This window comes from Falco naumanni, chromosome 2, assembly GCF_017639655.2.
Source record: "Falco naumanni isolate bFalNau1 chromosome 2, bFalNau1.pat, whole genome shotgun sequence".
In the NCBI taxonomy this organism is placed as follows: domain Eukaryota; kingdom Metazoa; phylum Chordata; class Aves; order Falconiformes; family Falconidae; genus Falco; species Falco naumanni.
In genome coordinates, this window is record NC_054055.1 from 29,897,543 (window position 1) to 29,923,858 (window position 26,316).

General features: G+C 43.3%; 1 long non-coding RNA gene across 1 annotated transcript; it reads right to left on the reverse strand.

Annotated features, from left to right (window-relative positions):
• Positions 1-24,403: 24,403 nt before the first annotated feature.
• On the reverse strand, positions 24,404-26,014 carry LOC121084006. Its single transcript, XR_005826547.1, has 2 exons — positions 25,929-26,014; positions 24,404-24,687 (listed from the first exon to the last, which is right to left on the reverse strand). It is a non-coding gene; the product is annotated as an uncharacterized LOC121084006 (long non-coding RNA).
• Between the last annotated feature and the right edge of the window lie 302 nt (positions 26,015-26,316).

Here is a 26,316-nt window from a genome sequence, read left to right on the forward strand (position 1 = left end):
TCAGATGATAATTATTTCTTTACTTAGTGGTTTAAACTGCTTTCAATTACTCCAGCTTACCAACACCTCAGATGAAACACAGGTTTTAACATACTAGTTACTAAGGTTAGATCTGGGCAAATAGTGCTATGAATTTTGTGGATGTAGGTTTGGAAAGCTTAGGTGCAGGATTTTGGTTTCTACTCCCTTAACACAAGGTTGTCAAAATTGTTGGAGCCCTACCAGTGTAAGACAGGAGCAATTTTTTTCCCCTGATGTTTTTTTATTTGGTAGACATATGCACTAGCAGGAACTCCAAGTCCCTTTTCTTGTAAAGACGTCATGTGCAAAATGTTAGGCTATAGTGTTACCTGGTATTATAAAGCCCTCCGAAGCAGGCAGAGTCCAGTGAGTTCTCAGCAAGATGGGAACAGTGGCTCATTCACGTCACAGGTATATGCTATTTTTGGCATCCAGTTGACTTTTCCTTATTAGGAAAATAAAAACTGTTCAAACAGAAAGTTCTTGCTCACTATATATACTAATTTGTCTATTTTCAGCCAGATTGATTTCCTTTCACCTGCAAAAACTTACTTTTTCAAAAGTCTGCAGCACTCTGTTTGAGGCCGGTTCATTTCAAGCTCCCTCTGTCTCTGCACTTTCTCTCTGACTGTGGAAAAGGGTTATCCCTTGGGAATGATGACAGATATGTTGAAGTGCCCAGAGGAGAAGGAGTTAAGGTAGACAAGCGAAGGGTGGTGTGGATGTACAGAATTCATTTGGCTTTCTGTGAGCAAAGCATATACCCATATACAGAGATGGGCATGCATGGGAGAGGCTGTGGGGGCACCACATCTAGGCAGTGTGTCTGTACCACTCTCGGTATTTCCCTTCTACCTAACTTCTCCTCCGTTTGAACTTCTAAAAACAAGCTCTGGAGCTGGCTGGGCCGAGGATTTTCAAAGAAGAACCGAGACAATGTTGATTTTGTGCCTTCCACAGAGATTAAACAGAAATGTTTTATTAATAACATCTGGAAATCTTGTTCTGGCTCTCTTTTCTTGTTTTAATTGAATACTGCATCTGAGCACTACAACAAGGCCTGATTGAAAGCAAATCAGTTCTAACAATGTAACTCCAAGATGGTTTTTGCTCTATCCATACCAATCCATTTTTTCACAAAAGTAACAATTTACTAAATTAATACCTACTGACGCACATCAGCATAATATATAAGCAGTAGGAAAAGCTGTGTCAGTCTATTCTTTATAGACTCTACTGAGGAGATGAGATTATAGTTATTGTTCAACATGACTTTTCCTTATTAGGAATATAAAATCACTTCCATTGGAAAGCATCTCTTGGTCATCTCTTAAAGTACTTCAGATTTTCTCCAGTCTCTTCTTGTTATTTAAAAGGATTGTAATTCACATCCATAATGGTCATGGGTTGTTTTCTAGACTAGATCTCTGTCAGGATGGCAGGCATACATTATACGAAGTACAAGCATCAGTAAAATCATGCAAGGCCAAGTGTAGCTCCCATTTTGTTCTGAATGAAAGGAACAATAAATGAAAGATGTAAAGCTCTTCATTTCAGTATGTGTTTATGGTCCCAGCTGGAGATCAGCTCCCTTGCAGATTCATTTAACACAGAAAGTAGAATTGAATTTGGTCCGGATTATTCAGGATTTTTTTTCTTATATTGAACCTAAACTGCTTTCTGAAAGTTTTGTTGGATTTAACCAGAACTAAACAGGAGCAACAACATTCACAGCTGAACCTGAACTGAAACTTACCCAGAATAGATACTGCTTCTACTTCCCAGCTCACAGATGAGGTTTTGCATGTCCTGACAGCCCTTGAGCACTGCCAGAGCCAGACCACTTGTGTGACTTGGACTGAATCAGGTCTTAGTTGTAGTTGTTCCAGAGTATAAGTATTGCTTTATAGTGATGCCCTGCTTAAAGACTTATGACTTCAAGAAAGGAAAGATTCATCTAATCTCAGAATTAGAGATTTCATTTAAGCTAGTTGTCTTCTCCTTTTACAGATAGACAGAGGCATATCCAGGTGAAGATACACAAAGAGAGCCCAAAAGATGACTATTTTAGACTAATTTCACTATTTTCAGGAGAAAGTTGGATGAAAATTTCATATTCAAAAAGTCTACACATGTACAGACATCTTTTTGATATTATAGCCAACTGCTTCTTTGTTCCACCTCTCTTCAGCTGACATCTTTACTCTTCCCAAGGCACCTCTGGGTGGTAGCAGGGGTTTTGTGAAGTGACCAGTTTCCATGCCATGTGGAAAGTTCATATTTTTCAAAAGATGGCTCTTTTTCCTCTGTTTCATCACAAACTGGCAGCACCAGTCTGAACAAAGCCAATGGAAAATATGCACTGGAAAGTCATCATGTACTAGCAAAAGGGACAGAAGGAGATTGTTCGATTTTTTATTTCAATTTGAATTTCCATGATTGTATGAAAACAGGATGGCGAGAATGTCTCTCCTCTTTCTCCTCAACTCTGGTTCCATCTGTAACTAGTCGAGAAGAGATTACAAAGAAAGAATGGATTGTTCAAACTTGTTTGTCCATGAAAGTATCTGTTGCAAGATTATTATTATTATTTTCCTCTCAGAGTTCTAAACCGCTTTGTTTTACCAGCCAGACTGGATGAATGCTGTGAAGTAGTTATACACAAATAGTTGAAATTTTTTTACTGAATCCACTTAGTTACGTTTGCATCTGCTCTGGTTTTGCTTTCCACAAATATTCATGCAATTCATTTTTTAGAACAAGGTTCTTCTCAAAGTAAATATTAAGTACGAGCACTCAAATGAATGTGCAAAGGACATTTTACATTGCCTTTCTGCAAGACCTCAGAAAAACAAAAAACTCAGAAGTATTAGGCTTGTTTCTGCTGTCAAGGAGCAGTAAGAACACAGAGTAACTGAAGTGATATGTCCAAACTGAAAAAGCCCGGTCTTATTTCAAGGGTGAAATCTTAGTTCCCCTGTGTTTGATAGAAGAATGCCTGTACATTTCAATGTGACAAGATTTTATTATATCGAGTCTCCTTCTTTTTGCCTAAGGGTTAATTAATGCTGACTTAATAAATTCAAGAAAATCCCTTTATTTTGGGGGGACTTTTAGTACACAGTAGGCAAATCACCCTTCTCCATTACTGTTCCAGATTCATTTTAGACAAACTTTTGGCTGTGTCACTGCCCAAAGAGGTATTTTGCCAGCCCTGGCTATGCCCTCCCATTCTTTTCCTCACACCTGGCGCTCTGTTTGTTTTGTTTAGCTAGACCGATGACCTGACCCAGCAGAAAAAAAAGGGTTGTGAATTTGTTTTGAGAAAGAACGGTTTCATCACGATGAGCCCCTCGATCTGGCTGGCAGCTTGGCTCTACAGAGAGGTGTCCGTAGAGGGCAGGTGGCAGGAACACAGGGTATGGGGGGCAGCACAGCAGGGGACTGCCTCTAAATTGCCTTTAAGCCAGCTGTATACTTGCCCCCTGATATAATCCTTTAGCAATAATGAGCAAGAAATATGAAAAAAGCATCCTTTAGCTGCCTCTCTGACTCTTCTGGACATCTTGTCTCAGATGGGAAAAACAGAGATGCCATTTGAGCTTTCATGAAAATAGATATGAGGGGAGTTTGGGCAGCAGGCTGCAAAGCAGCACACAAAAACATGCTACTTTGGAAAATTAGGTTTTTCAGTCCTGTCCTAGAGTCAGGCAGGCATGTTGTCCTCCTTCCCATTATTGCCAACATTTGTTTAAAGAGACATGCATGCCATGGGCTTCATCTCCACGCATCGTGCTTGCCCCTTGGTGTGTGTGCCTGTGCTCTGAGGGGGCTGCAAGCCCCACACCTGGCTGGTGCTACAGGGGCTCCCGGGCTCCACACAGTGCATCCACGGTGCCATGCTGCAGCCTCAAGTGGAAGAGCTCTGTCCTCCTTTCCCTGCTCCTGCAGCCTCTGAGCTCGGGTGGGTGTTGGTGGATTCACAGCTCTGTTACCTATCTTAGCATTAGGAAACAGCCCCAGGCTGCCTCTCCCAAATGTCGCTTTTGAAGTTGGTGCCTCTACAGAAGCAGGGCAGCCGCCTCTTTCCGCTGCCAGTGGAAATCCCTCCAGCATCAGGATATTAAACCTTTGGCCTTTATCTAACTCTGCTCATCCACCCCTTCCCGCTGTTCACTGTCAATGTCTCCAGAGCTGTAGATGTGTTACACTGGAGCCAAACTTAGTCATTTCAGGATCCCACAGGAGTACTGTTTCTAGACCCGTATGATTTTCCGTTGTGCCTCTGTTGAAATAGAGAATACTGGAAGTCTTTTATGGAGGAGGCTTATAAAATGTGAACATCTGCTTGTTGTGAAACTTAATGCTGACAGCTTGTAAGAGCCATCTAGAAAAGTAACTCAAAGTGTCCTTTGTGTGTGTTGGAACAAAAGGTTTATATAGGTCTATTGTAGGAGGCATCTGCTTCAGGTAAGATTTATTTCAAGATAACATCGTTAGGGACTTAGGATTCAAACCAGAGAATGTGAATTCCCCAGAGACTCCTCTCCAAGGCGCACTTAAAATACCAGATATTCTTGGTTCAAGACCACTTGTTTTGTTACCTGGATATACCTGCATTTCTTCAGTTCTGTCTTTCTACTGTCTGAGGTGATTGCATTATGAAGTGAAAATCACTGGCATTCACCAGCTGCATGTGATGGTTCACAAGGTTATGCATTAGTATTCTGTGACTACAAAGAGCTGCCTCAGATAGGTTAATTCCAATGGAAAGTTAACAACACACTTACCTTTGAAGTGATGATATTGAATTACATTTGGTGTAGCAGTCTGTTTTATACCTTGGTTTTGCATCATACCAGTTTATTATGCAATATGAGAACAGGAAAAGAGTAGTGAGCTTTGTTCAAGGCATTCTTCAATTCATCTATGTATCCAAGGGGAATGAGAGTTACTCTTTTCTAAAATGCATCTGTCATATTAATAAACCATTCGGTACATTGCCATATGTGAGTGTCAGATATTGCCAATATTGTTAATACTGGGATCCTAGACATTAGAAATGGAAGAAGCTTACTAGATTTACAGTCTGCCCTTCTGTCGATATACTGCTAAATGACTTCCTCTGGTGTGTTCTGCAATTGCATTTTAAATGAGTCCAAAGTTATACTCTGTTAGTCAGCTATCAGGGCTGAGGAACTCAGAGCTGGAACAAGTGTCCAGGTTAAGTCTGAAGTCAGAAGAATTTGTTCCCAGTGGAAATAATCTTTTTTTTTCCCGAAACTGATTATTGTTTTGCCATTGATTCAAATGGAGCCAAGAAGACTCAAACTGACAAAGCTGTGCCTCAAAAATAAAGTGCAAAACAAACATGTTGGTGGTATTTTAAAGCAACACTGAAACATAGTCAGAGCATACTCTGGCTCTATGTTCCCTAAGTATTTTTGTCATGATTTATGCACTTTTTCTTTCCCCTTTCCCCTTTCCCCTTTTCCTTTATGAACAACCAAGAAAAACAGGGGAGAGTGCAGGAAACACAAAATAACTGCATCCCACACCCAGAGTTAAAAAAAGGAAGGTTTCTTCTAACCTACTTTAGTTGGCTTACCTCAGGTGTAAATTGAAATATTAGGACACCCAAAGGGAAACTGAACAGTGTGTATTATTTTAAGTTTCTAGTGCCGACTTGAAGAGATGGTGCAAAATACTTCATCTTAAACTTTGACTGACCTTAATTGGTGTGCACATTGCCAGTTTAAACACTGATGTATACAAAGTCATCCAAAACTGTAAGCACTACATAGCCCATAACACATTTGCTTTCATACCTTTGTGTGAAACATCAGCTTAGTAAATACACTCTTTTGTACAATTTACTAGTTGTCTTACAAACCAAGACCAAGTTCTGGTTACATGGACGATCTCAGTTCACAGTGGCTGGACCACACAGGGACAGACTTGTTTGTGAGATATGAGTGCATACATATGCAGGACATACAATATCTCCTGGTATTAATAATGCACTGATATGATTATTCCTGGGTCTTGTTGGGCTGGCTGTTATTCAGCTTCCAACATGTTATCTTTTATCTATCACTTGGAGCTCTGATAGACTTAAATCCCTGAACGCACTCGAGAGATTGCTAGGTGTAGGTTCATCCTGGAGGGTACCACAGCTATACCAGCCAGGACACCTATTGAAATATATTATATCCTCCCTCTCATCCCATGCCAAAAGATGCCATGGGGTGAGGATGTACAAGCAAGTCTCAGCTTCACAAGCAGCAGGGCTGAGCCAGGCTGTGCACTGCAGACCCAAGCTACAGGGCGTGCAGCAGTTCGTCTGCCTGAAGATTTGTCCAGAAAGGCCCAAAGAAACAAAAGGTTGCTACCTGAGTTTTGCAGTAGGCAGACCTCTTCCGCAGCCCAGCTTGTCAGCTGCTTTACAGGCCCCCAAAGACTCTCAGAGATGCACCCCCAGTTTGCAGCCCTGTGCTATGAACTCCACAGTACAGCACAAAGTCAACTGCACACTAGCATGTAACCACATTAAATGCGATTACTTTGCTCCTGCTAAGCCTCCTTCTAAATAAGCCAGGCTTCAGAAAATTAGAAACCACAAAAATACCTGAAGCAATTTATTTTTTATCGACGTGATGCTACCAACTAGAAGTGCCAGTTTAAATTAAAACTCACTCCCAATGATCAAAAGATGCACAGCCAGCCTACTGCTTGCAAAGATCCTCTCACTCATGATGTTTTGAAAACAAATGAAGATGAAATCCAAGAGGTTTCTTACAGCCTTCTGGCTGTATTTGAGGCTAAGGGGAATGGGCCTTCATCATAGTTTCAAACCACAGCATAAACAAGAGTTCTTGTTACCAAGAAGAATCACAGAGAGTTTTAAAAGATCAGGTGAAGGTATTAAATATAGAATCACTATCTTCCTGCAATTATTCAATATATTATAGCTTATATTTAGTCAGAAAAGAACTCATGATGAATGTACTTACAGGGAAGACAATTATTGAGCAGAAGAGGCAACAAAGTGGATTACTGATTTCTTTGCTTTTTGAATAATCAGTCTTCGTTATTTACAAAACATTCCCCAGGGATGTCACTTAAAATACTACTGGAGTCACACTCTCTAACAGTGAAAGTGATTATATTTTTTTGACTCTTCACAAAAATGCATCAGAATGGCTAATTCTATACAGCAGGGAGGGAAATTAAGCTGTAGTCACTGATACACCACTTTGTTCATGTTTTGATTCATTTTCTACTGGTATTACTCAGGTGATAAGTGCTGGCTTCCATTCCTGGACTGCTGAACTCATTTTGGATGTTCTGGACTGTGCGTAACTCAGACCAATGTGAAAGATGATCAGGGCCAGTTGGGTTTCAGGGACTTCATGAGCATTTGCAATATACTCTTTACTGTTCCAGTGTCCTTTGCACGCATCTGAAGGAAGAATTTGGGCTCAGGTCTGAAAGGGTCTGTATTCAGTGGAAATCCTGTTCCCCTTTCCAGCTCTGCCGAGCTCAGCAGGACTCTACAGGGTGCCTCAGCAGCCACCTGGCCATGCCAAGAAACTTAACTGGAAGTTATCTGCAGCAAGTCAGCCTTGCTTCTAATTTCAGAGTGTAGACTGGAAGTAATCCAAACAAAGTGAACAACACTAGCTAGACATACACTGATAAATTCGTTGTTTTCAGGGGGTGATCCCCGAAGGCTCAGTGCTCATGGCTTGACCCCTTCAAGATAGCCTGGCCATGTCCTGCACCACTTAACGTGTCTCTCCCCTGGGCCTCCTGTGATGTTCCTACAGTTCAGGACAGCAAAATTATTTCTTGTGTAAACCTGCAGGGAGATGAATTGGCTCAAAGGGCCCAAAATAATATCAGAACTCTGCTGTAGGATAGTGCATTTTAGCATGAAACAGAAAGCATGGATTATTTTCCCTGTTTTGTATCCTCAGGGAATGTGGAGGTGTCTGGGCTGTAAATCCTCCCAGGATATCATTGGAGAGCTACATGGGGCAAACAGAACGCAGCCTGGGGGTGTCTCGTCCACACTGCCTTTTGGGAGCAAACGCTGCGGTAACTCTAGAAATGCACAGGGCTTTATTTCAGCCAGAACTAATTGATACACTTCAAAAGAGAGACTAGGAGTGAACAAATGCTTTGAATGGATGCTTTGGATGACCATACAGATGATCAGCACACAGGGGGCTGGGACTGTTCTTCGGAGCTAAGCTGTCTGGCAGTGTACAGTTGTGACCCATGCCCAGACGTGGCAAACCAGATCAGTTTCAAATCCTCCCGCCCTATGCATCCTGTCTATTTACAGTGCTCTATAACCAGTAGCCATCTTGGCAGAATCCCAGGAAACAGTTAAAATTCTGCACATTTAAATGCTCTCCAGGCAAGACTCTCCTCCCAGATCAGGATATGCCAGCACTCAGCATTGATGTTTCATGTTTCGCCTCTCCTACATGTGACGTTCTCTCATGGTTGACAGTATCAAAGAGCAGATATCAAAGCTCAGTGGTGCCTTGCGGATCCGAGAAAAGTACTTTGCCCCCTCACAGCAATTTACACAAGGTGCAATATATACTACACATGGCATGGAAATGAAGCTGTCATTTTGTAAGATTCCTTGTGATATTTCAAACCTCAAGAGTGAACACTGAGCAACATTGTTCATGTGACTAGAACCCCTTTGTGCATGCAGTCTCTTGCTTTCACAGATTTTGGGGCTCATAAGGTATTCTCTTACCAGTGAATAAGGAACTTTACTTAAATGGCAGGGTACAGAAATTTCTTATCTGTTCAGGTCTAAGTGCTCTTTCATTTCCCTAATTTTGATTTTTTTCCCAGGCCCAGTTGTTCCTCAGTGTTTTTTCACACTGCTGTTCTGAAAACAAACACAAACTAGATAAGACTCTCTCTGTCTACTAAAAATTAAGTCTAACCTAACTGGAAGGCAGAAAGAAGGAAAAAAAAGGCAGCATAAATATGCTTGCAGCTGTACTTTAGGGCAAACTTCAAAGTAACCCCATGTGGGGCTCCTGGAGGTAGTTTGCTTGGGTACACATAGAGGCAGTAACTGTGCTGAGCTGCATACATGAACATAAAAAAAAATGTTAGGCTACTTCAGTAATTTATCTACAACTTTGATGTAGCTCTCATATTGCTAACGATATGTGTGCCATGCCATTTGGGAACTGTGTTTTACACTACTAGGCCAATATTCATTGATATGTCTTCTGGCCCTTGGAAGAGGCACTTCTATGAGAGGCAAGCAAAACAGAAAAGGACATACATACCAGGCTATAATATTTTTTTTTCATCTTAGTTCTTTGAAATGCTAATACCACTGAATACATCTTCTGAACACCTGTATTCACCTGCTGAGAACATGCTCCATAAATAATCTCTCTCACTCTCTAAAAATTTCTTCATTATCCAATTTGAGAAAAAAAAAACAAAAACCAAAAACTCAGGTAAAAACTCCTGTTCATTTTTCTCCCCAGTTTTTCCATACTAAGCCTCAAGGAAAAAAAAAAAAAAAAAAAGATTCTTCCCCAGACAACTCTCTTTTTCCAGGCACTCACATCACTGTAAACATTGAACTCAGTAGGAGAAGTATTAACCCCACTGGTCCTGCTCCCAGGGCCTTACAATCAAAGGACCAGTCACTGTACAGATATTGCTTCTCCTGTATCCTGTATCCTACATGGACAGTAAAACACATCCTTGAAGGAGGAGTGAAGGAGAAAACATAAAGTGTAAAGAAAGGGTAGAAGTGAGAAAAAGCATTCAGGAAATTCAGATGCAAGAACGGAGACAGCTATTTCAAGTAAGCATAATGTGAACATGCTCTGATGCTCAGGGCAGTGACAGGCAGTGGGAAGGGCTAATATTTTGGACTCAAACTTTTTTTTGAGGTGGTTTTGCCAGATCAGTAAGCACAAGGTAAGTCATCATCTGCATGGTGGCTTTCCTCGGTGGTTTGACTATAGAGAAACAAATGCTGAGGTCTCTGTTGTGGGTCTGTCTGAGCGTCTGCACTAACTCCACATTTACTAGGCTTGGGAGGGATCTTCCGTGGAAGCACAACATCAAATTCTTTTCTAGTGATGTTTCTGCAGTGTCAGGACTTATTGGTAAAACATTAAATATAAAACCCATTACTGTCCTCTCTCTTCCTCTGTCCTACAGAGGACAGTGATGGAGGAATATGAAATCCTAAGTCTCATAGGGTCTGAGGCTCATGGGCCATGGGCCAAACTCCATGAGAAGCAGAGCATGCAAGTATGTCTGGGGGAGGACTTCATGGCAGATAGATGCCTTTGTGTCACACCAACAGAGGCAGAAATTGCTTTAATTTCATATGCACTTTAAGCCAAACTGCCACAGCAGAGAAACCAGGCAATACAGAAAACTAGTCACCTTTTGTGTGTTAGAGCAAAAATAGGCAGGTAAAAATTCAGCAAGTGCGTTGTATTGAGCTTGAGGTCTTGATGCTGTAAAAGAGAATTTTGATGAATGTAGTAAAAATACAAATTAAGCAAACTGGGATTTTTTGATTGTTGTAGTTGAACAGGTGATTGATTACAAGACTATGCAATAAAGATCTCAAAAATGTTTCAAACATGTCTTGACAAACAGAAGTCAGGGAAAAACTACAGTATTTATTTGTTGAACAGAATTTTACAGTCTACAACAGCTAGATGTCTTCTGTCTTGAAGTGGCAGTAATCAAACTTCAAAGAACAGATCAGGCAAGCAAAAGAAAAGGATAGGAATCTCTGGGAGACACAGTTAGATTTTTTTGATTCTCAGAAAGTTTTTATTCCTTTTCTTCTTTTCTTAAATGGTTATTAAAGCAAAGCCTCTTTCTTCTGTGGTCTGTAGTAAACAGTCCTTTCTGCAGTGTTTCATTTCCATCAAGCCAACTATGTATTGGATATACAGGAGTTATTTGTTTTTCCTGAATTTTAGTATTTAATACCTCTTCCTTCCAACAAACAGTCATACATAAAACTTCATCCAGTTCTGGGATTGGCAGTGAATTTCAGAGAGCAGCTTCCATCCCTTCCTTAGGCAGCTTTATCTTTAACCTTTGTCATCTCACCTCCTTCCAAAATGGTGCCAAAAAAGTACAATTCTACCTGATGTACAGTATGATGTAAATGATGTAAATAAATAAGTGTTAATAACACAGCTGAAGTCCCGCTTCTGCCTTCTGCAAAGATTTGTCCATGCTAGCAATTGTTTCAGTTAGGCAGAAAACCACTAAACTAGTTGTGATCAGTAGGATTTGTACAACACAGTATCACTTTACTGATCATCCTCCTGGCTGGGTCCCTGAAGAGCTACCAAAATGCTGTGGTCTAGAAATGAAGAGAAGGAAGAGAAAGGATAAGCAACTCCATAAACCATCAGGAATTACTCCAAACCTCTGCAAGTGTAGTAGGAAGGGGCAGAGGCTGAAATATCAAGCAGAGGTAGACAACTATAGGTACAAATAAGAAAACCAGGACGGAAAACTGTAGTGATGGTCAATGGTCATAATATGTTAGCAAGCACTATCAGATTTCCTCTACTGAGAATTCTGTGCTGCTGAGAAGGTAATACATACAGACATAATTAAAAAGAGCTGGATGAGATCTCCAGCACTGAGGTGTATCATCCACCCTGCCGCACCGAGCAGCATGTCTCAGACCTGTGACATCATTTAGTCTCCAAGTCCCATCCGATAACATTAGAAAAAATTTTGCGAACTATGCCGTCACAACAAAATTTCCTTTTTCCTTCCAAGATTCTCAGCTGTAACTTACTGATACATTCCCATTCTTACCCTCCTTGGGCTTAATTTCACAAGCTGTCTACTTTCTCTTCATTATGCGTTTACTTTCCAGCGGTTTTCATTTAAGGGAGAGTCTGCATCATTCTTGTCAGAGAACAATTAATACGATACACTTCTGCATATGACATGAAACCCAACTGCATTTTTGCTTCCTTAGCCATCCAAGGGAACTCATTAAAGAATGAGACAAGATCTCACTCTCCAACCAACCAAACCAGGTCAAGTTTAGCACAGACCAATAACTAAAGAGCTGTATGCTGGTTCTGCTGCTCAGGCAGACAGTAAGGACATACCCAATAAAACAAACATAAACCACTAACATGGAGCTGTGAACTCTAATAGGCTTTGGCTTATTGCCTTTGCAGGAGCACACTGTGCCAGTGAAGTACAAAAATTACCCATTCAGGCAAATGGTCTGGGGGATGGTGGCGGAGTGCGATCTTTCAGACCTTTGGAGCTATTTAGCTGCTCTCAAAACACACACACAACAACTCTGATAATTACATTCACTGCAAAACCTAGGCATGGCACACTGGAAACCTTTTAGGGGCTCTTTATCATTTCCTGCCTTTGCCAGAATAAGGCTAATTTACTCCTATTTTAGCAGACTCGGGCAGAGCGAGAAGAGAGACTGGATTGTCAGCATTATTGAAAAGATTCATGATTAGTCACACTCACTTGAAGACAAGTTACTTGCCAGACACTACACCGCTCATTAAAAGACCTACAAGCTGGCAGCCCTCCAGCAGCTGCAAAACAGCTCCAGGGCTGGCAGGCCCAAGAGGACCTCCGCAACCCCGCGCTCTCCTGCACACTGGAGCATGACAGGCTGGTCCAGGCATGTCGGAGTGCGATCGGCACCCCAGGAGTTCAGCAAATAGGTCTCATGTTCTATAGCGGGAAAAAAAATAATAAATATTTGGGAGCCCAGCTGCTGCCAACGTCAAGGTAATGCCTTCTGAGGCTAGTCTGAAACTGTTGCCGTTGCGTGGCCCCGTTTCTCTGCAAGGCTCATGCTTGGGTGGCCAGAAGATTTTTTTTTCAGTAATCTGGGAACTTGGAGTGTTTCTTAAACTGCTTCAGCTCCGATTCTGTTCCTGCAGGAGACGTCAAAGTATGCTGGAAATGCCCTGCTAGTTCAGGTCCCCGTTTGCAGTTTCATTTCCGTGCCCTTGACTTTGCCATTGCTCTTATGTGAGAACAGAGGGAAACAACACTTCATTCCTCTCCCCCACACGCTTCAGTGTGCATTTCTCTGGGTTTGCCCCTTGTCATTCAGTGCCAGCTCAAGCCAGACTGTCCCAATTTTTCCAGCTTTATCCAAGTCCTAGGGCTTGATGAATGCTGACTTCCCACCAGCTCTCCAGAAGCATCAGAAGAACCAGATGTTTGCATGTACCTTGCAAATTATTTTAAAACAGGGGATGAAAGAAGCAGCAATAGCAGCTCATGTTTAGCTCAACCCAGGTACTTCATGGGGTGTGCAGGAGTGAACGGTTGGTGAGATGGCCAAGCCAGTTCAGCGGCTCCCTGGCTCCCAGCTGCATGGTCCTCTGCCTCTCCCTCCCACTCATCTCACCATCATGCAGTTGAGCTCTCCTATCCGCCTCCTAGCTCCAGCTCTTGCATTCATCTGATCCCTCAAATATTCAGAAGGCTAACCAAGCCCCACCAGCTCCTGCAGCAGTCCACACCAGGAGAATGGGTGACTCCAGGGAGCTGGTCAAGCCATGTCCACCTCAGCAGAAGGAGACGGTCCCTGCCCTCGGCACCTCAGGGAAGTCCCTGCAACCTGCTGGTTTGGCAGGGACCTATGCTAACATGTGGCTTATTCTAAACTGAGGGCTGAGCCAGAAGACGTATCTGAAGGGCTTATGTCCCAAACAAAGAATAGCATGTGAGCGTGTATGGGGAATAATTACTTCTCCTGATAAACTGAAGCAAAGTAGAGTTTCCATGGGGAGAAGTTCTTTTTAGCTAATCACTCTTGCTTTTCCCTATCCATCTCTTGTAAACAAGCTTTTAACAGAAAACTAGTGCACAGTATGCTCCTACTATGGAAGATTTTTATATTGTATGTGCAGGGGGAATTCACTGTAAAGAAGTTAAACTGCAGTGTATGAATAGCAGTCCCCATGGAGAAAAGAATCCTCTTCTTCACCCTTCAGTACCAAGTTTAAACCTTGAGTGGCTGCACTCAAGCTTTCTTCCTGTTTGCAGCAGCACTGTGTTGTAATATCTGCACTTCACAAACACCTCTGAGGAAAACTTACAGCACAGTAAGGATGGCAGGGCTGATCTTATTCTCTCCATCATCCCATATAGCTCAGTCCCCAGCCATTCCCCAGCAAAAGGCAAGGGAGGACCATTACCATCACTGAATCCTAGATGCCACCTTTCTCCTTTTCCTGGCCATATGGTAGTTCTGAAGGACTTGTTACCAATTTTCATATGATGGAGACCAGGCATTAGGAGTTCCAGCTTGAGTTTTTTAAACTGAGTGCTTGGTGTGTCCTCTGGGCTTGTGCAAATTTAGAAGCTGTACTAGTCACAGCTCATTTCTTCCAGCCATCTGCCACCATCCTCATTACAAACACCCTAAGAGTGCTTCTAGGCTTAGCAAAAGGTTCCCTCTGCTTCATGGAGACCTGGTGCATGCCAGAACTCACTCATGACTTTCTCTAGTGGTCCTCATTTCCACTCCTTGGGACATAATTCCTTGTCCTTCCCTCCACCCTTGCCTCCTAGAAATACTGATCATGGGACTGCACTCTGAAGCGACTCAGTGAAATAATTTGAACTCAAAGCAAAAATAATCTATTTCCCTGTGTATTCATATATCTACTTGTTTATCTACCTATCATCTCTTTGTGGGCAGATAAATCTTTTTGCCCCGTCCTTCCACCGATACGGCTTACTGCCTGTGGTTGTTCTGTCACAACTGAGGAGGTAGTGAGCAATAGGACTGGTGGGACACGAGAGCACAGGAACATTTTAAGCTGAATTAAGCCACTGAGGTCTATATGCAGTGTAACGATGTTATCCCAGCCCAACTGCGCGAGTGTCCTGGCAGTGTGTGCTACCCTGTTCTTTGCCCTGTAATTGCACATTTTGACTTTCCATGACAAACCTGGGAGCCTCTTACACTTGCCTACTCCTAGCTGCTTGTTGCTGCATCCTTCCCAGCTGCCTCTCCTGTGTGCAGATTTAATTGTGCGTGTGGCTACTATCTAAAAATGGATGGGTGTTGTTTTCTTTTTTTTTTTTTCATTTTCGGAAAAAGGAAGTGATTTGGGTCACTATAAGCAAATGTTCCGAGCTGAGAAGCAGTAAAATGGAGCTGAGGGGAAGGGTTTGGGGAGGCAGGACTGTGAGGCAGGATAGAAACATATGATTAAGATACAACATGGAAAGACACCTGGAGAGGCCTGGCCTTCTACATCCGTGCCAAAACACAAAAGAAATCAGGGAAGTCCTAACGTGTAACAGTATAACACTTTTCTTTCCATTACTGGAGCTTCTGACATCCTTATTCCATTTGCTGACTCAAATCAAAGTTGTGAAGGTTATGGACTGAGCACATATTCCTTGTAAAGTGTTACCATATTTCGACACGTGCAAATTAGCTTCTTCTCTCTCTTGTTCCTAATCCATCCGAAAGCTCCATAGGCGAAACATGTAAGACACAGCAGCCTGGACCCCTTCAGCTGAAAGTAGTCTGATTCACCTCCTGTACTTACATACAGCACTACCCTCAGCTTCCACTGCCCTGAGAAACAGCTTTAAAAAATAAAATAACCTATATCCTGGGGAAAAGGAAGATTCAGTATAGGGGTTTTCTTCAGCCAGAACCTGCATTTGATTATCGTTTTCCTTCAAGCACACTATGTTGCAGAAATCCTCAGATGCGGGACACGGGAGCGTGGTTATGGGGGTCAGGGTGGTGGGCAGGGCCCATTCACTTCTGAGAGCTCACATTCATGCACATGTCCAGGGAGGCCATATTCAGGACATATTTTAGACAGCTGTTAATGCTGGTGTAAGTCGGATAATGGTTTAAAAGGCAGTTTCTAGCTTTCCTCACCACAGATGCATCCAAAGCACTTACAGTGGTAACGTTTCTGACCATTTCCCTGAACAAGTGACCTTTATCATCCTTAAAAATCCACTTTTCTAGTCCATCCCCCTTTGCTGTCAGCACAGACGCCGGCCACCTGCCTGCTCCCACGCTACCATGCTGGACTCCCTCCATTCAGCAAGGATGCTTTCATTCTGTCTAGAGGGTCTCACTGGCCAAAGCTGAACCTCTCAGTCACAGGTTCATGTCCAGGGTTTTCCGGAGACTTCTGGGAACACCACAAGCCTGCCATAGAGCTGCCACGTCCCATGGTGTGGAGCAGGAGCTTCCAGCCTGTGTTAGGCAAGCACTGGTATGTTTTCAGGAAGCGGAGGGCAGGCAGCGAGCGTGCGAGTGTAGGACGTGTGAGCCACGGCAGAAGATTAGCGATGAATACCAAAGAATCCCAAAATTATGAGTTGCAACCCACAAGCGGTTCCAGGGGAGTTTCCATTCAGGGCTGTGACTCAGCAAAGCTACTGTCATAGGCAATAGCGTATCAATCTCAAGTCACCACCAAAACCATCTGTGACAATCGGTCTCTTCTCAGATGACTGATTGCCTTGCCCTTACGGTTTTCTGTAACTACCATTTTGCTCTCACATAAAATGTTGACAAGGCAAGAAACCAGAAAACTCTAGGCTCTGGCAGAGTTGGTTCCAAAGTTAAAGCACAAACCCCATGGTAAAACACCTTGGCTGCTTCTGGAGCTTGCACACATGACTTGTGGAGAAAACATCTGCTCGAGAGCAACCTGGCCTGGAAACCGGTTGCAAGGTAGGTTAGCTCGGCGTGCGGGAGCCGTGCAAGGTTCACCATGAGATGGCAGCCTTCCCCACCGCCTCTGCACACCCCACACGCTGGGAAGAAGATGTGCCAGCCCCAGCTTCAGCACAGAGCAGTTCTGTCTTCCCGGCAGAGACGGGCTGCCAAGATTTTAACAAAGAGCTCCCTCAATAAAAATAAAAAAAAAAATGATTTAAAAAAAAGGAAAAAAAGGAGAAAGAAAGAAAAATCAACTTGCTTTGCAATATATACAGTGATGCCTCAGTGAAATCCTTTTCCTTCCTTCAAATAAAACCTAAATCCAGTAATTACGCATTTTTAGGGCATGTTGTCCCCACACAAATCTATCAGCTGCAGATTGTCCCCACAACTGAACTCGGTAGTCCTTGGCTGCACCAAGCTCCGGCTCAGCACGGCACATCTCCCTAATACTGCTTTACATGTGGTAAAGGCCCCTGCATGCTGCCAGCCCCATCTCAGCTAGAGGGGCTCCTCTGTGAACTGAGGGGCAGCAGGAGGTGGGGTGGACAACCACTATCCCATTCAAATGTTCCCATGTGTCCAGTGCCTTCTGGAAGCACATGCAACATGTCAATGGAAAGTGCTGGCATGGAGGTAGGAGTAGAGGACTTTTGGCCCCATGACAATCCATTTCTCAGAAACTCAGCTGGTGTTGAGGAGCCCATCAGGACTTACACTGTGGAGGAACTTGTGCCATCCCTTCCTTTATGGACACGGAGAGACCAGGCAAAGCTCTACCACATGCTGGTCACAACCTGTATATTATATCATAGAGAGGATCCAGACAGATTTGGAAACATCCGAGTATCTTTCTACTCTCATGGTAGTTGTGCAAGTAGGAGGTAATTCAGGGGACACAGACACTGCAAACCTATAGGGAAATAAAGGAAAAAAAGTCAGCCACAGAGCTGACTTGTCCCTTGCCTTAGATAGGTGGAGTCACTCCATGTGTAGGGTTGTGTCACTTTAAGCCCATTTCATTGAATTTGGTTTGCAAGTGCACTAATGTGAATCTGGAGAATCAGCGTTGCCTTGGATGAGTCAGAGAAACTCTCATGTGTCAGATGCTGACTTCAGTCACACCGCTGTGAAACTGGGCTCTCACACCTCTGCGGGTAGTAGCGTGATTTCAGCGGGATAATTGTGCAACCATCATCAAAATCTGCCCCACTCGCCACAGGGTGTTGTACCAATATTACTGACAGCAGCATCTGACCTCTTCCAACTTCAGTCTTCACTGGGTTTACACGTGAACAGAGGTCGGCCGCCGCGCGCACTGCTGACAACGGGAGGTGACAGAAGGATAAATGAGCAGAACTTGCCTCCAATACCAGCTGCACTCACACCGCTGTACAGCTGTGTCAGCAGAGGTGTAAATGTGGCACAGCCTGCTGTCCTCTCCAGGATCTCCAACCCTCATTTTCAGAGCTACATCCAGAGCAACTTCATTGCCTTCAACGAAGTGATTCCCAGCTGGCCCTTGTATAAAAAGGGACTGAATCTGTCCCTCTGGTTTTTCACAAATACCACATTTGATGGCTTTCTAATTGTGCTAGTGAGTCCCACTATGCCTTTCACAGCTTTGTTCAGGCTATAAATACAGTGGACAACTTTAAAATCATGGGCAGCAGCCAAGCTTGTATACTGAAAACATTCAAGTATAGGTGACTTTTCACCTTTACTTGCCAGAGGCCAAATTCTTTCAAACAATGATAAACCTTATTTAACCAGGAAGTCTTCGAAATTCTGGAGTGGGACTAAAGGTCATGAGGTCTGAGATGACCTTGAAAAGTGACTTTTATCTCAGTGGACATCCTGGTGACTCAAGGCTTAAACAAATACATTCTGATATCTAATTCTCTCAAGAGCAAGTCTCTGGTGCCAAAGGTTATATACTTAGTGAAATATTCTGTGCAGACATGCAGACCTGGGAGTCATTGTATGCATTTCCTCATAATTAACAGAGATTACTTCTAATTAATAAATACAGGTCTTTAGTAGCAGGAGGATTTGGAACTTCAAGGATGTGCAGGCTTCCTGTAAAATGCATGGCACTTGATACCATGATTACACAGGATCAGAAGATGCAAAGCCAGAGGCAGAAGGATGATCACAAATCTTTAGGTCTGAGCATAGAGATTTTGCTATTTTGGAGAAAATCAAGTAAATAACAAAGGCAATTGCACCAAGGGCACTTACGCACAGAGCAGAAGCTGACAGGCTGTGCATGAAGCTGGAGGTACTCCTGCTCATGCTTATAGAAATAACACATGGGGCAAACAAATAAAGTGGTAGAGGCAGGAGGCAAATGTTGGAGTAACGTAAGAAGAGGCCTGCATTAGGACTGGAGCTCCAAAACCACCCAAAAGATGTAGAAAAGAGAGAAGCGGCAGCAGAATTAAGAGACTGCAAGCCTCCAGTGTCCCAAGGCACTGCATGAGTAACAGGCTAAGCATGCAGGGCTGGGTGGAGCACTGCTGGGCCGTCACCCAGCCAAGGCAGCCCCGCTGTAATTCCATTCATCCGAGGGCACTTACTCCAGGGGTTAATTGCGGCAAGAACCACAAAGGTAGAAAGGTGCTTTTGAGGCACCTGAGTATTGCTGGGCAATCCAGAAAGACCCTGTCTGACCATGTAGGTACTCTGGCATCCAGGAATGTTTACCCCTCTCTGACTTTTAAAAGTGGTTTCCCTTTGCTTGCAACTAGAGTATCTTGTTTCATTTGCTTTGACATTGCAGTCTGAAAATCTGTGATACCTAACTCTGCATCTTCTCTTATATTCCTTGGCTTGTATTGAGCCTGGCCAGCTGTGAGACCCCTGCAGTGCACTCAGCAGCTACTGTGTTTCATATGCATAGGCTGTGGGTAATAATAAACCCCCTGTGATTCCTCACCAGCATGGATTATAAACATGTGCAGGTAACAGGCTGGGAAGTCAACTTCAGGGCTCCTTACTCTGCAACAACCTTCCTTGCTTTCCCACTCCTCCTTGCCTGCTTTCGCTCCGTTGTTTCAGGTCTCTTTGGCTCTAGCTCTGTTTTTATCCTGGTTATCTGTAGACATGTATGTGAGTCATACGTGTGAACATCGGCATTTCTACTGCGTAATAAATGCTACTTTTATTGCAGCCAGAGTTGGAATTTAGATGGTGCTTTACTTAATCTTTCCTGTGTATGTTGCAAACAGAAGGATGCATACCAGGAACCACAGACTGGTCTTCAAGAGCCTGATCATTGCTACAGAAAGTAATGGAAAGACTTGCCTTAAGACAGCCGTTCTGTTGCTGTAGATCAGTCCTATGTCATGAGTTCGATGCCAAGGGTGCCTGTGAAGTGAATGGGAGAAAAGGGCAATTGCCAGCAAGTTGCATGGGGAACCACCTTACCTCACTAATAGGATATGCCACTTAGAAAGCTGGGTCTTAAATCCCATCTCTGTCAAGGACTTGAGTGATTTATTCTTGCCTGAAAAGGAGTATTTCCTTCCATTTAGAAATCACAGCTCTCAATCTTTTTCCTGGAGTTGGTCATTTAAACCCTTTAAAACCTCTCCAAAAGAATATATGACAAAGAAGGTGAGGTTCACACCCTTATCACTCTCCTGTCCAGTAGCTCAACATTTAGAGCATAACTAAATCCCTCTCTTCCATGGGCAGTGGTGGGAATTGCCCCCAGGCTGGCCCCATCTGCTGTGGGACTGACTAGGAAGGGAGAGCCAGCACTCAGCAACCTGCCATCACCACTCGTGCCGAGCCCACACCACTTCAGTAAGTCCTGAAAATCCCACCGCCAAATTGGGCTGGAGGTCAAACGACACAGGACTGGAGAGGACGAGAGGGCAGATCCTGAGGTGATACCATGCAGTCAGGACAGAGCCCCTTCTGACTATATGCAGGCAGAGCTATGCTGCATGTAGGTCAGTCCCATTTGATTAAATAATGGCTGAAATCAGAGACAAAAATCCAAACTGCCTGGTACAGCCTGCTTCAGTGCTCCCTTTTGTTGCTGCTCTTTTCCCTTTGACCGTATCATTAGCCTTCATTTCACAAGGCAGCTCCTTTTGCTTTACAGTCTCAGACTCAGACATAGATGGCTCTGCCAGTCTCCTGCAGCTCCACTCTGTCTCTCTTTCCCTGTGTCCCTTCCCCAAGGTCTCTTGCTCTGTTTTTCTGAACAAGGTGCTGTTGAAAAGTTGAAGTGCTCATGTGTGCAGAAGGAGATCCTGATGCGTCTGGGGAAATTTACTGTTGAGCACAAAGGTCCCTGGGGATGGCAGGTGCTGCCAGGGTTCAGTGGCAGCATGTTTGGGCATTTGACAGTCACATTTTTGCATGCAGCATCTAAATCCTTTTGTGGATCTAACCACGAACCTTAAAGCCTATTCCCCAGACAGCAGAAACCTGGTCTGGAGGGGTAATGGCTGGCTCTGTATGTTTCCACGGGAACTGAGTGTTTTGCTGGTCCTTTGAAAAACGGGGACATCTGAAGTAAAAATTTCTTAACAAAGTATGGTGACCTGAACTGGTGGAACAAAACCTGACTATATTATTCTGTATAACCAGACAATACCACCCTGCTAGAGACTGACAGCTCTATTCAAGGCATGCAAACAGCAAAGTGTTTCTCGTCTACAAAAAGCGTATCACAATCTGGTTGCAAGGCTGGGCTCGTTCTTTTTTTGCTATACACCAGCAGTTTACATAGCAAAGGCTTCACTTCATTTAACGGCAGAACTCATTCAAAACAGGCCAGTGTAAGAGACTGTATTTACAGGACAACCAGCGTGTCTTGCAATTCTGTATCACCTGTGTCACACCAAATTTATACCTGTGAATTTCTCCTCTAAATTCTCCTGGTATTTCTATGAATTTCATACTCCATCAGTCCATTAGAGTGTTTACATACCCTTTCCACACTTAAATTGGCTTTTAACACCAAAGAATCATTAAATCAGAAAGTTCTCTGAATGATGGTTAATCAAAGGCTAAGCAAGCTTTGCACTTGGTAGAAAATGACAATAATTCACTTTCAATGGAGGTTTTTTTTTCCTTTGGGCACACACACAGACACAGACACACCCCAGTATTAGCTGTGTTAGATAAATCTGGGAGTAGCTAGGCTGACCAAGAAAAATGATGACAGTGTTGATAGGCGAACTTTCAGTAGAAGGTCCAGAGCTAAACAATCGTTTATAGTATTCATTATATTCAGCCATAAATCCCACTGCTGGTTTTATTTGGGTTCATCGGGTTTTCAAGATTTCTGAGACATGGGAATCAAATGGGAAACTATTTATGTAATGGCAAGTGGAGCCTCCAGCTCTCAATGGCTTTACCTATCCTGTGCCTGGTGCCTTTGCAGAAGTACCTGGGGTACCAGGCACGCTGGAGAGGAGAGGTGCTGGTGGGCCTACCTGAGCCCTGCTCTGACAGGGTAGGAGGACATGGTCAGAGAGCGTATGTGGAGGTAGAGGTTTGCAAGCTCTCCTGGGTTTGCTGCTGCAAACCTAGACTGTGAGAGGTTTCCTACCTGTATCTACATTGTTTTTTAGAGCATAACTGTGACTCAGCTGACACTGCAAAATCATCTTTTGAGAGGCTGATACATATTCACACTCCTCTCCTCAAGGTAACACTAATAAGAATAATAAATAATAATGAAATGAGACCACTATTTTGGGAATGAAAAGAAATGACCAAGACACTGAAGAGGTTTAGTGCCAGAATAAAAATTATAGTAAATGGTTTTGAAATCAATTCTGAGATGAAAAAAACATTTCCCTCTCATCATGAAAGGTTATCTATGAGCTTAAGAAGGATACATATACATAAATACGGTCCACTTCTCACATTCTAACAGTTCTCTACTAAGGGACACCATAACTCTTCACTCACTGATATACTTGTACTGTCCTGGATACACCAACTCTGCAACATGTGTTTGCATTCCTGTATGTGCAAGTGCTGATAGAAAGTCTGGGGGGAAAAAATAAATGTTAAAGTTGCTCAGTCTTTCTTAAAACTTTTTTCCCTCCATAAATTCATTTCAGCTTTAGAGCGGGACTTATGAACATTTAGTGTCTGCCTCAAACTGACTAAAACCTTATCTAGAGGGTGAATCAGCTTGTGATTCATATTGGAGCTAGGAGAAGAAAAGCAGAGGCTGTTCAATGCTGTCCGCTCAGAAGCCCTTCTGGTATATCCATACAGTTATTCTGCCCTTAGCTTCTTTGCTGGATTGCCCCAAAAAAGGAGCACAACTTAATTCTGGCAATATTTGAGAAATGGGTGCTTATCACAAGGAATTGGCTGGATATTAGCTGGATATTGAGACACCCAGCCAAACTAATCCACTATAAGTTGGCCGTAGTTTGGGAGTAGCCTGGTTGGGCTCAATGATCTTAAAGGTCTTTTCTAACCTAAATGATTCTATGACTCTAAGACCTACAGGGAATCACTCTTTTTCTCCCCTGTAACATTGTGTTAGGTTTGAAATTAAATAGCTCTGAATGATGTACTCCACTAACTGCTATAGCAAAGATATTGTATGTCTTAAATTCTGCCCTTTTACCACAGTAAAAGTCCTTTGGTAGCAGTAACGTAAACCTGGGCTGAAGATGGGGAGTATCTCTCCATGGCCAGCAAGACTCTGTGTGCAACTTCTCATGGAGCCTTGGGGATCACAGATTTCTAATCACTTTTTGTGAGTGTTAAATGTCCTTATACAAGTGAAAGACAAACAAATGACTCTGAATGGAGAGAAATTCAGGTTATTTTCTCCACGGAAAACTCCATATTGTTTTATGTCTAATCGGAATAAAAGTTTATGTGTTAACCCTATTTGAGGAATCTCAAGTTCCCCCAAAAATTGTTTCTTAAATATAATACTAAAATGTTTCAGTGCTATCAACTAAAAGAAAGTGTTTGGCTATATCCAAATCCAAATATTTCATTCTATATGTCAATGCACTTAATTGATGGTTGATTCAACTTAAGTTACACTCAGTGCCTTGGCAAGATTTTGGTGCTCCATTGCCCTTTTTTGTTCTTTTCCCCCACTGGATTAAACTTCCTAGAAAAAGTCTGCTTCCTATAATGTGCCTGCAAGGGCTCCCTTGATACAGCTTTCAGAATGCACAGGCAGTTGCAAGGAATATTTGTCAAAAATCCAGAAGCTGATTTTCCCAAAGGAGACATACAGAAAAGGAAAAGAGTCATGGAAAAGTGAGATTTTGTAGAAACTGCAATTTCAGTGGAAATTTTCCAGGTGAGCCAGAGCAAAACCAGCTATTTCTAATATTGACAGTAGGCTGAAAGGCTAAGAAGGGACCTGGACTGTCACACGCCCTGTCCCTTCCACCGCCATGGCTTTGCCCTCAATCTTATCTGTGGCAGCATTTGCCAGCCCTAGACTCTTCTAAGAGGAAAGCAGGCAGGTGTCTAAATTACAGGGGAAAAGGAGGAGGAGGAGGAGAGGAATGAACTTCCTGGAGGCTTCAGTTTCCATGGCTCCGCTTCTGTGCAGACAGAGGCAGAAACGCAAGTACATGAGCTAGGAGTAACTGAAGAAAATAAAGCAAAGACTGCTCTGAGTTCTTCCTTTAATCTGTTCTCTCAGACAAAGGTTAAATTATCATTTGAATGCCACTGTAGAAGAGCTAATAATGTTGCTTTTATGTTCCAAGGATCCTCTCTCTTGCTAATACAGTCTTTTCAACTCCAATTAAGGAAAGCTGCGGTTCCAATCATCTCTATACTGAAGATCCCTGGTTTTGCCATCCAGGAGCTGGTTGCCTTGTTGTTGCCTCGTGATCTCCCGCAGTGCTTCAGGTGGTGCTTCAGAAGCAGCTGACTGTGAGGATATGCTCCTGTAGTTAGAGAGAACAGAGCTATACTTTAAGGTCTTTATGAAATTATGCCAAGTGGCTTGTGATTTCCAACTTCTGGACCCCAGGGAGAAATCTGAACCCCTGGCTGAGAGCTGAACAAAAACCATGGTACTGTATTACTGTCCAAGAAAGCATTCTTGGACAACATTTGAAAATACATTCTCCCTCCTGATTAGGATACTGTGTTTTTCTTGCCATTTAGAATGGATTTAGCTATCTACGGAGGTTATCCTGCAGACTTTCCAGGCTTGCCCATTGTAAGTTTTGTACACACTAAGGAGAAATCAAAACAAACGCATATTTGTCTTCAGCATTGACAATGGTGTCAAGTGGAAGACAAACACAGCCAAGGCAGCAAAAGGAATAACAAATCTACTTAGAAAGAACTGAGACAGTATATATAATTTTTAAAAGCGGTGCTAATTATTCAGCACAAAAATCCCCAGCTCTATCAAATCAGGTTGCAGCGGGAAAGCATTCGCAGAGCAGCGTCCAAGTGAGGACAAGGCACAGCCCATTCTGTCATTGGTGTTTGCTCCTCACTTTCCCCATCCCCACATGCCACTGCTGACACTCCTCTGGCTCAGAGGACCCGCTGAAACCGTATTACCTCCCTCTGCAGTTGGTCCTACACTGCTTTGAATGAGCAGGGGACAATCTGTCCAACTGACAAGGGCCCCAGCAAGGGAAGAAGTCCACTCTCATCTCTCCTGAAAACCCTAGTCAGCTTCTGAGAGGTCTTTCTATTCATGAGTATCAGATAGGCTAAGCACATCTAGGAGGACATTTGTGGCGACTCTGAGTCAGGCCTGTGTTTCTCTGGTCCAGGAACCCACCCCTAAAGAGAACCTGCATCCAGAGGCAGTTATCTCTCCAACCAGCAACGCAGAAGTTCATTTAGGCCCTCTCACATATTCCTTCCATGAAGGTCTTCACTGCTAGCTCAGGGTATTTATATAGCCCATATTCCTGCTTATGAACCCTTTATGAAGGTAAGGACAACAAAGAATGAGACTCTACGGACAGATTCACTGGAGGTGACACTGAAGAAAGTAACAGATCCTCACCCATACCCCTGGTGCTTCTGTCATGACACCTTTCCCAGGGCTCAGGCCTCCTCAGAGAGGCCAGGGTGGAGCTGTGTTTGGACTTTAGTACATTAATTAATGGCTGGAGTCGATGTGACTTGTGGAAAAGGAGCAGGGCCTAAATCTACTTACAGTCCATCTTCAGCAATGTGTCCACCCTCTGTAATTTGTGGAGCTCCTCCGATGAGTACTACCACGCTCATCTCAAAGTTCTGAGTAGTTCCACACCCACGCACTGCACAAACAGACCAGAAGAGGACTGGAGGGCTCCCAATTACACAAGATGCCTGTCTAACCCTTCCATGAATCCCACAAAGCCCTTGGCTTTTAGGATATTAAGCAATAAGTTTTGCAAGACAGTCCTGTGAAAGGTCAAAGACCTCTGGCCTGCAGCTGGGTATGTGAAACTATGCCTCCTTGTAAATGCTCACATTATTACATTGGAGTAGCATTGCAAATACTCTGGCCTTGCACACAGTAGGAGGAACTGCAGCGTCCCATTTTATGGCTCAGCTCCACC